This window comes from Crocodylus porosus, unplaced genomic scaffold (assembly GCF_001723895.1).
Source record: "Crocodylus porosus isolate Cpor-Errol unplaced genomic scaffold, CroPor_comp1, whole genome shotgun sequence".
In the NCBI taxonomy this organism is placed as follows: domain Eukaryota; kingdom Metazoa; phylum Chordata; order Crocodylia; family Crocodylidae; genus Crocodylus; species Crocodylus porosus.
The window spans coordinates 27,535,361-27,545,026 of record NW_017728918.1 but is presented as its reverse complement, the minus strand read 5'-3'; the positions used below and the strand labels follow the sequence as shown (position 1 = coordinate 27,545,026).

At 37.6% G+C, this 9,666-nt stretch overlaps 1 pseudogene; it reads right to left on the bottom strand.

Moving 5' to 3' along the window:
- Positions 1 to 3,228: 3,228 nt before the first annotated feature.
- On the bottom strand, positions 3,229 to 5,195 carry LOC109312096 (annotated as a pseudogene).
- Between the last annotated feature and the right edge of the window lie 4,471 nt (positions 5,196 to 9,666).

The following is a 9,666-nucleotide window of genomic DNA, read 5'->3' as shown; positions in this document are numbered from 1 at the left end:
ATATATATATATATATATATATATGAGAGAGTGAAACCTTGTGAACTCTTTAATTAGAGTTTTCTTGTATAGTGACAGAAATGTACATTTCTGCAAAAAGTGTAATGATGTACTTAATCATGCTAAACTTTTTATAAAAGTTTAGTTGTAAACTTAACCCTTTTTATACAAAATAAATCAAATGTGTTTATTGAACTGACTGCCTGCTTTATTCTTTGGGGACCAAGAGTTTGATGACTTTGACTGTTTTGTCTTTTTTTAAGTACCTATACATTGTTATGACTTTACTAACAGTTTAAATACATGTGGAATATGTATAATAAAAATTACTTGAAGTGAACACTGTAATTATTGTAAGTTGGCAAGTCTCATTTAATTGCACGTTCCACACTTCTAGTCAATCATCTTGTAAATGCCGTGAAAGAATTGCTAAAGTAGTTTGCTGTAGAGGGGATGCTGCTGACAAAAGGGTTTGGAAAGATGCACAAAAACAGCTAATCATGAGAAATTCCCATGGTATTTGGCTTCTTTTTCACTCCCTTGCTGATGACTCACTTTCAGTTCTCAGTAGTGCTTCTCTAGATCTGGCAACTTGCTTTTAGAATAATTGCACAGAATTATGGCCAGCTATTAGACCCTCCCCAACTACTTAATTTCTGTAAAAGCTTTGAATATAAAAGTTGGCGATGCATTACTGTATGATCTAGAATGATGAAGTAACTGTTGCCTTTCTACACTGAAATGTTTGTGCTTCTATGCAACTTTTAATAAAACAGGTTTTCTAATCAGTTGAAGCAGCTTCTCAGTATGACTTAGATACAGAGAACTGAACTAAATTACCCTTGTGTTACTGATTAAGTTTTGGCTGCTCCTAGCCTAACTCTATCAGAATTAAATTAAGTCTGTAATAAGACTCTTTAAGTTCTTAAAAGCCAAGAGCTATTTGTTGCTTTTCTTCTTTTTTTCCCTTTCCTCTGTTGTTTACCCACAGAAAAGCATGCATGAAATTTGCCCTAGGTTCTGCTCAGGAGCATCTGCTGTACCATATTCCTCCATCATAAATTATCTGTCTTCCTTAGATTTATTTAGTTGTCGTAAGATAGGAAAGATGCCTTTAGTTAAATTAGAATGCCCTATTGCAAAGCTTAAGTGCAGCTGGAAGACCACTTATACTGGGAAGTTTTAAACAACCAGATTGCCAAGTCTTATACTTCAGTGTAATTACTTGCAGCGGGAATGAAGGAAACTACTAATGCTCTGGGTGAGGCCTGTTCTCAGGAAAGCACTGCCCAGGGACTGCAGTTGGTATTTCTGTGCTCTGGGGACTCTTACAATGAAAGGCAGAAAACTCACCTGAGGTCAGTAACACTTTCATCAGAGTGAACAGGTGTGTGGGCGGTGCCTCACAGTCTGCAGCAGCTGCCTTTCCTTGCCCTTGACACCAAATCCATCCACAGAGACTGGGGAGAAAGCCAGCTCTGATCTCTTAATACAGAAGCTGCCCTGACCAATCAACAGCGCAACCTTTCAAGGATCAATGGAATCAGAACACAAGCAGTGTAATGAAAGTCTGGATTGGGAATGTGGATGAGGAAGGAGAGCTGATCTGCTGTTTCTAACTTTATGCTCCTCTGCCTGTCAAACTGGCGGTGATTAAAAGTCTTTATGTTCAGTGTTGCCCCTAGACAAAACCTGCTCCTAGAGCTGCCTGCAGTTTGTTTTACTTTGTATAATGAACATCTAGCCTTAAGAGCAAACAGTTGAAATAAATCCTTATCCTCATCACAAATTAAGATCTTAATTTCCTTAAAACCTCCCTCCCTCCCCTCCAACATACGTTTTCTCCGACCACAAACAGCCACAGACCTTTGCACCCTATTCAGAGTATCAAGCCGATGCACCCAAACACTGCCAAGGGCTCTCCTGCAAAATAAATTTTCCACCTATTGCTTAAATCAGACTGAGGCAGACTGAGGTAAATGTGTAGCAACAATGAGTGCTATGTTTAAAAAGTCACTTATTTAGCTCACAAAATTAAGCAAAAAATTCTGACAGGGCAATCAATTATTATAAAAGAACCCTTTTAGCAAGTATGGCACAATATTTCTGAAACAATTTTGAATTCAATGACATACATTAATGGACCCAAATTCACGTCCCTCATATGTATGAACAGAACAGGAATTTTCCATTATTTTTGTGCAGTGGGAAAGGAGAGAGAGAAAATAACCAGGAATACCTTTAAAATGCAAATTGAAGTATTTCATTATTTAAGGATTATCTAACTAACTTGATAACTAATTTGATATCTCTACCATGCATTCTTATGATCAGTGCTTTGGGTTCTTAAGTACATTGTTCTAGGTGTTCTACTAGAGAGTCATGCATGTTCGCTTTTCTTCTGGAGTTTTTGTAGTTCAAAGATTAACAACAAAGTCCAAGTCTCATTCCTGAAATGTCACCATTGATGCTTGTGTTCTCCTTGAAGAACAGGGCCTTCTCTTACTATATAGCACAGGCAGTGTAAACCTAGAATACACTACAAATTTGTGCAGAAACAGAATCATAGATCAATTACTTTCCACCACTATCTGGAGCCTTGGTGCACTACAAGCCTATACAGTAGCTGAACACAACTGCTACTGATCATGTTAACTGGCTCTGTGCTGAACACAGAACAGGACAAATTCTGTTCAATAACGTATTAGTTTAACATGCTGCTACCAAGCTGATATTCCAGAAAACCTTGTAAGCATACATCAGGCTTGGAAGTTGCAAAATGCAGCCACACATGTAAAAATAAAGTCCTCACTGATAAGCAACAGGTTCAGTAAAGTATCTGAGATGATTCTCTCTCCAAAAGATAATGGTGTGATAAAAAAAGTTCTTCAAGCCTTTCCTCAGGTTAGGGACAGAGAAAATGCACTTACAGTTTTTGCTGACCATCTCCTGGATGAATAAGCTGGATTCTAATATCCTGAAAAAATGTTTATCATGACTAATCTAAAGAATTAATGAAAATATTTTGACAAAATGTTATAAGGAATCTCACCAAATTCAAACAATCCTTTTTTGACTCACATTCCACTAGTGCTGCTCTTTCCATTTTTTTACTGATGTAAAAGCCTTGCTGTGGAGGGTGAGTGCCACCTTCTGGTCTATACAGAGAAAGCAGGATCCTGTTTAAATGCTTGCTTTCTCTGTAAACTGATGAGTGTACAGCAGCAGCTTATCTTTAAACGATTTAACTTAAAAATCTATATTTATGGATTTAAAATGAGCAACTTTAATGTATAGACAACAATAAACAAGCCTTACATTTCACAAACAACTTTCCACATCAATTATGGGGTCCAAAGAAAAACTAACTGGGACTGGAAGTGGCCTTTGTTGAGTTGTTCTGCTGAATGAAGTAGTTGGAGAGTTCCTTTAGTGTTCTAGATGATGAGAGGTGGAATTCTTCTGTCTTGGGCAATTCTGCACACGTCTGTTCATAACCATGAGGCTGGAAGCCGAATCCAGCCAAAGTGTCTGGGGCCACTGGGATCAACTATATGACCACAAGTTTGGACTTCAAACAGATTCACTGGGTCCTTCGGGTTTCCAGTAGTGAATGCAAAGGTACAGAGAACATAGATTTGACCTCAAGCTTTTCTAGAAACCAATTTATGGCTGGTCCTGGGAATACCCATACTGCACTGAAATACAAGCACTTGTCTTCTCCTAAAATAGGTCCTGAATTTATTTTGCTGCTTCCTAGCATTTCTGAATGGGAACTTTATCTGGCTTTCTTTGGTATTCCAGTAATTCAGTTTTTTTACACCCAGTTTGTATGGAGATGTATCCCCTAGAATTTGGGTAACTTAAATCTACAGGTAGTTGTGAGCTTTAGCTCACAGGGGCACTACCTGTCCAATCGTGTCCAAATTAATTCAGGTCCTTTATCATGGTCACGGGCAGCAATTCTGTCCAGTTGGTAACTTAAATTTTATGAATGAAATTCTTTAAAACTATTTTATAATTGACTATTGGGAATACAGTACATTATCCTATCACCTGTGTTCATTTGAACCCTGAATTCTTAAACATTTGTTACTGGAAATCTTTAACCTGCCCCATACTTTGATTAACATAAGGTCAATTTTTGTTGTGTTCATTTTAGAAAGATAATGTGTGTCTCTCACATTGGATTATATCTTTCAGAATGTAAAAGGAAACCATTTGTGGAAGAGATGCAGCCTGGGGTAATCAACGGCTAATGCCATGTAGGAAAAGTGTCAAGTATTAATTAGCAAGAATAATAATATTTGACTGTAAATCTTTTTGCCGTTAATATTGCCCTTGTCTAATTTAATCTCTTGGTGCATCATGCTGTATGTATTACAGCCGAGATTGTAAACTGCATGGAAGAGATATTGTATTATATATCTGTCGTGTAACACTGAATGCTTATGGCAACGTATAAATAACTTAGTAGTTGTACGGCCTCTTCCATCTGAAGAACTGTTAACATTTTACCAACATATGCTTTAAAAATGCTACTTTGATGCAGATTAGTATTGCCTCCATTTTACAGATGGGGAAATGGAAATACCAAATCTTGTGTCATTTTTTTTCTTTTAAACAAAAACCATCCTTTTTCCTAGACAACCTGTCAGTTAAATTACCATAATATGTCAGACACTGAATTCTGAAATGTAGGAGCTAAACACAATAAACAACTTCTCAGGGAAACAAAACTTAGGCTACATTGCCACATCTAGCATTTGCAAAGCCCATATGCTAGAGACAGTTAAACAAGACAAAAACAGAAACAAATACAAACAGCTTAGGAGAGTTAAATATAAGTTCAAAGAGTCCATTTTCCACAATACTTGAAAAAACAGGTAATTTTAGAAAAAAAGGGTACGTAGGACTACACCCAATAAGGAATTTACACAGAACATTAGAGAATATGCATCTCCTGCTTAGAATCTCTAAGGATATGGATATGGATGAATGGGTAACAGCATTGTATAAGGCTACAGAAAATATTCAGTTTTTAGGTAACAAAAGTAAAGCCAAAATCAAGATCACCAAGTTGTTGTTTTTTTCAAATGAAGGTTCCCATGAGCATACACTACCATCTTGGTACACAGTTCTTAAGTAAGGATCAGACCTTTTAACTTACAACTGATGACCTGATCTAGGTCCATGTTTTTACCAAGGACAGTGGAACCCTGAAAGCATACTACACAAAATCATTACGTGAGCCTTCTAGGTTAACAAAACAGAGCTGCCAAACCTGGCGAGTCTATTTCACTTCCTGAAGAGAAAGTTATATTTAGCCATTTTCTGCTTTTGGTTGGATCAGAAACCCTACAAAATGGTTTTTAAAATGTGTTTGTCAGGTTCTTACACTGTTCACCTGCCCAGGGTACTTGAATGCCTTCCAGGAGTGAATTAAATGGTATGGCTATAACCCATCATGTGTGGTTTGTCCTCTTGCCTTCCACTCAGGAAGAAATTGTGCATGCAGTAGAGCACTTTTGACTGGAGAAGTAGGGGGAGATGTTATAAGAAAGGCAAGGTGAAAAAGGGTGGATTGTCCTATGGGAACTACCTTTACCACTTGCAGTAAACAGCTTCATATACTCTGAGGAGCAGAGCTAACTGCAGTACTTTCCCTCAAATTTTAGATAACTTGCTAAGACACCTAGGACCAGGCTATTCACTAGTTTAAAGCTAAGGTCCAAGAACTTGAATGCAACTCTATGACTTGTAAGATACCAGTACAGAAAGTAGAGATCAGGCTTGATGCATTCATGATCACCTTGTGAAATTTGCTGAGATAAGTTGCTACGTTTAGGCTGGTAGATTCATGCTACAATACGTTGCATTGCTTCAGTCCAGACAAAAGATGATGAAAGCGTACATACCTGCATTCCAGGTACGTACCAGGATGCACAGTCTTCTAACCCACTGAAAATGGCAAGAAACTGTGGCTCATAGACACTGCTATGTGGGAAGTTTACTGTTCCACAGAGAAGTCAGAGAATAAATAGCTGCTTTCCACACTCTGAGGGCAGGGGAGGTCTGCATCTACTGTTGGATGAAAAGAAGAAATGGGTGAAAAAATATGAACAAAGCAGATAAAAAAGACCAGTAACACAACATTATCAGAAAAATTTAAAGCATTGAAAAAAGCTCACATTTAGCTTAAATCTGACCTCAGTTGAAGAATTTAAAGTAGCTTGGAAGATTACTTTAGCAAAATAAATCTCCCATACCTTGTTTATATAAAACATCCTGGATTTCTTTAATCTTTGGAAAAGCTTCTGGTTTGTCCTTTCAAATCCTGTGTTTATTCCATTGCAGGAGTATGGGCCATTGTTTTGTTTAAATAATATTATATTAGACTCTTATTACCATTTCTTAAAAGATATGACAGTGAGACGCCTGAGTGACTTCTTTGCCCAAACCATAACCTTTGAGACTAGGCTTCTGTTAAAAAGCTATTTTTTCTGAACAGAGAAGTTGCCAGACATCTGATCAGTGCATGAATCAAACTGACACTCTTTGTGAAACATGCCATTTGCTAATCCTTACTGATTCTCATTTTTGCTCAGACTCCCTTATCATTAATATTATTCCCATCCTCCCAAAAAAAAAGTATAATTTGGATTTCATTTGCTGCCACAACAATTATAATTACAGCAGTACTTTAGGTTAAGGTTAAATTCTACCTTCCATTATAAATTTTTCAAATTGTTCAAAGTTACTTGATAAATTCCTCTAGGACCAGATTTTTTTCTTGCTTTGTCTCAGCTCAGCTCAGCAACAAAATGGTTTTGAAAGTTAGAACAAATTCAGTGATCATTTTTTAAATACAACATTTTAAATTGCTACTGGTAGTTCTCATTTAGAACTAACTGCACGCTGTGCTTGAAAAAGCAAGTTTGATGCATCACAAGTTAGAAATATTTCACTACTTGTTTACATCAGAACAGAAAGGTGTTTAAATGACAATTATTTGTATTGTATCAAAGTATACTATGTGGTTTAGCAACAGTAGGAAGAAAATGTTCCTCTTCTGAAAAGTCTACAGGGACAAATTCTGCCACTCTTATCCATATCAGGTAGAATCTTGCTCTTTGATAATTTCTTTAATTTCAGGCTCCTCAACAATTACTGGTCTCCAGGCTAAGAAGCAGGTGACAGTTTTCCACAAACACTGAAAAAGTTGGGAAAAAGCAGAGCTGAGAGAGAGCAAGAGTCCAGTTTTAACCGTGATAAGTTTAGGTTGACATCTAAGCATTTCTGACAGAGAAATCTGAAAAAATAGTTAGTGTTATGGACCCGACAGTGGGGGGAAGTAGATATGGGAGTCATCAGCATAAAGATGATAGTAAAAGTTGTACAAATGGGTAATACGAGCCAGTGATTACATGTGGGGGGAGAAGAAAAAAGGCGAACAAAACCGAAGCTCTGCGAGACCCCAACTGAAAGTTGCAGAGGTGAGAATGACCCACTAAAGATCATGCACCAACTGCAGATACTTCCTCAGCCTGATGAAAGGTATTTAAAGCTTGCTAAGAATTTTTGCAACTATTTGAGTTGGTCTAATAAAAGATATCAGATTTACCCCAAAGAACCTTGTCTGCTGATGTCCTTAGGCCAACACAGCTACAACCTACACACAATAAATAAAACACTCAAGGTGCCATTAGGAAAGGGTGCTGAGTACTAGGGATGACTGGGGAAGCAGAAGAGTATGACATCACATTTATCATTTTTTTCCTTTAAAGAAATCAATAAGATCCTGAATGGAGACAGACTAAAGTGTAGGAAAAGGAAGGGATAAGGAGGCAATCAAAGCTGGTGACAAGGTAGGCAATCCATAGAGTATGGAACAGTAGAGTGGTTTGGTAAAGAACAACTGAGGAAGTTCATGATTTTGTAGTACAGGAAGTCAGCACCATCATCAATTTTGCCAGTGACAGACATAATCAGAGGAGAGGCATCCAATTTGGGGTGTGAGCAAGGCAGGAACCCATGGTGGGACAGAAGACAGCTCTCAACTTGAGATGGCTCTAAAATTTTTCTAAATTCAAATCTGAACCTTAGTCTGAACCCCTAGTTTGTATGTTAGTACTACATCCACAACCACTTTTCAGTACACAGAAAGTGGAATAGGATTGTGGGATATAACTTTTGATCATGGGTGGAGATTAGGGGGAGATATGCTCCTTCAAATACAGCAAGCAGAATTTGTGGTTGCTGTGGCAGCACCATCTAGTGGTGTAAACTGCAGCACTTAGCTTCTTCTGCCCCAGATGTAAAAGGAAAAATTTCTTTCATGCCTTTCACCCCCTTCCTCTGTCACTATTCATTGTCCATTGTCACCATTTACTTTGGTTGTGGTACAATTTTTTATTTTTTCAAAAACTTGCTATTTGTGGGTGACAAAGACCAGATAAGTTAAGTCTTTAGACAATTCTGAATGGAACTAATTTTCTGCAATAGTTTTCATTTAAGGAAAAAAACTACTTTTATCATCAAGTTTTAACATGATTTTTTTCTTATTAGCTTTAAGCTAAAGATTGGTCCACAGACCCTCCTGAAATTATAAAAGTTGTGTATAAAACCAATTTAGTTATGTTAGTTCAAGTCTGTTGGCAGATTATTTCCAAAGTTATCTAGATCAACTTTGGCATTTATTTTGAAATAAGAGAATCTATGCATAGACTTGCAATGAAATAACTAAATCCATTTCAGGAAACTAAATCAATCAGTTTAGGGGGGAAAAACTGTGTATGTAGATCAGTCCTATGCATCCTTAACTATTTTGTTAATATACAAATAACATTTCTTGATTTTGTAACATTAGATATATAGTCCTACATTTTATATAAAAGAAAGACTGGACTGGTACAGAGAGGTAGTTAGCTCAGTTAAGTCTGAAGTCAGACAGAAAGTAGAGTAGATTTGTACCTTACAGACTAAAATCAGAGAAGCATATCCTATCATAAGCAGCAGCTTACTTAGAGGGACTGGTATATACGTTGATGTGTAGTGACCACTGGACTTCATGCTGGAAGTGCGTGGCGTGGCAGCTTCTTTAATCTTGCAGGCCCTGGTGGCCCCACCACTTCCTGCTGACTGGATGGGAGGAAACCGCAGCATATTTAAAACTTGGTTTTCACCTTCCAGCCATCAGGAGCCAGTGGCAAGGCCGATGGGGCCCCTCTGCCAATCAGTGGCAGGGTGATGTATGAGGGAAACTGCAAGGTTAGAGCTGCCGTGCTACACAATTCTGGCAAATTCCAATGATCCCTACTGATATAGCACCTATCACTCCTTATTTTTCCATAGCTTTGTGTGGAGCTTAAATATTAAGAGTCCAAAGCTGATTTCTTCTCTGCTTCCATAGCAGTGTATGTTTTTGTGAATGCTTATAGAAAGATCATTATCACCAGTTTGTTTAATGGGTGTCACTGCTTGGGAAAACTTTTATGAAGAGGGTGCTGTCACAAAATCCAATTCCTCCAGGCTTCACTCTGAGAGTTGCCAAAAGAAACCATCTACTGTATAAAAAAGCAGTACACTTTCTGAGGCTTATGTGGAAAGAAACTGGAGAGAACCAAAAACACTATCAATGGCTGCTTCCCTGTTATTGATAGATGT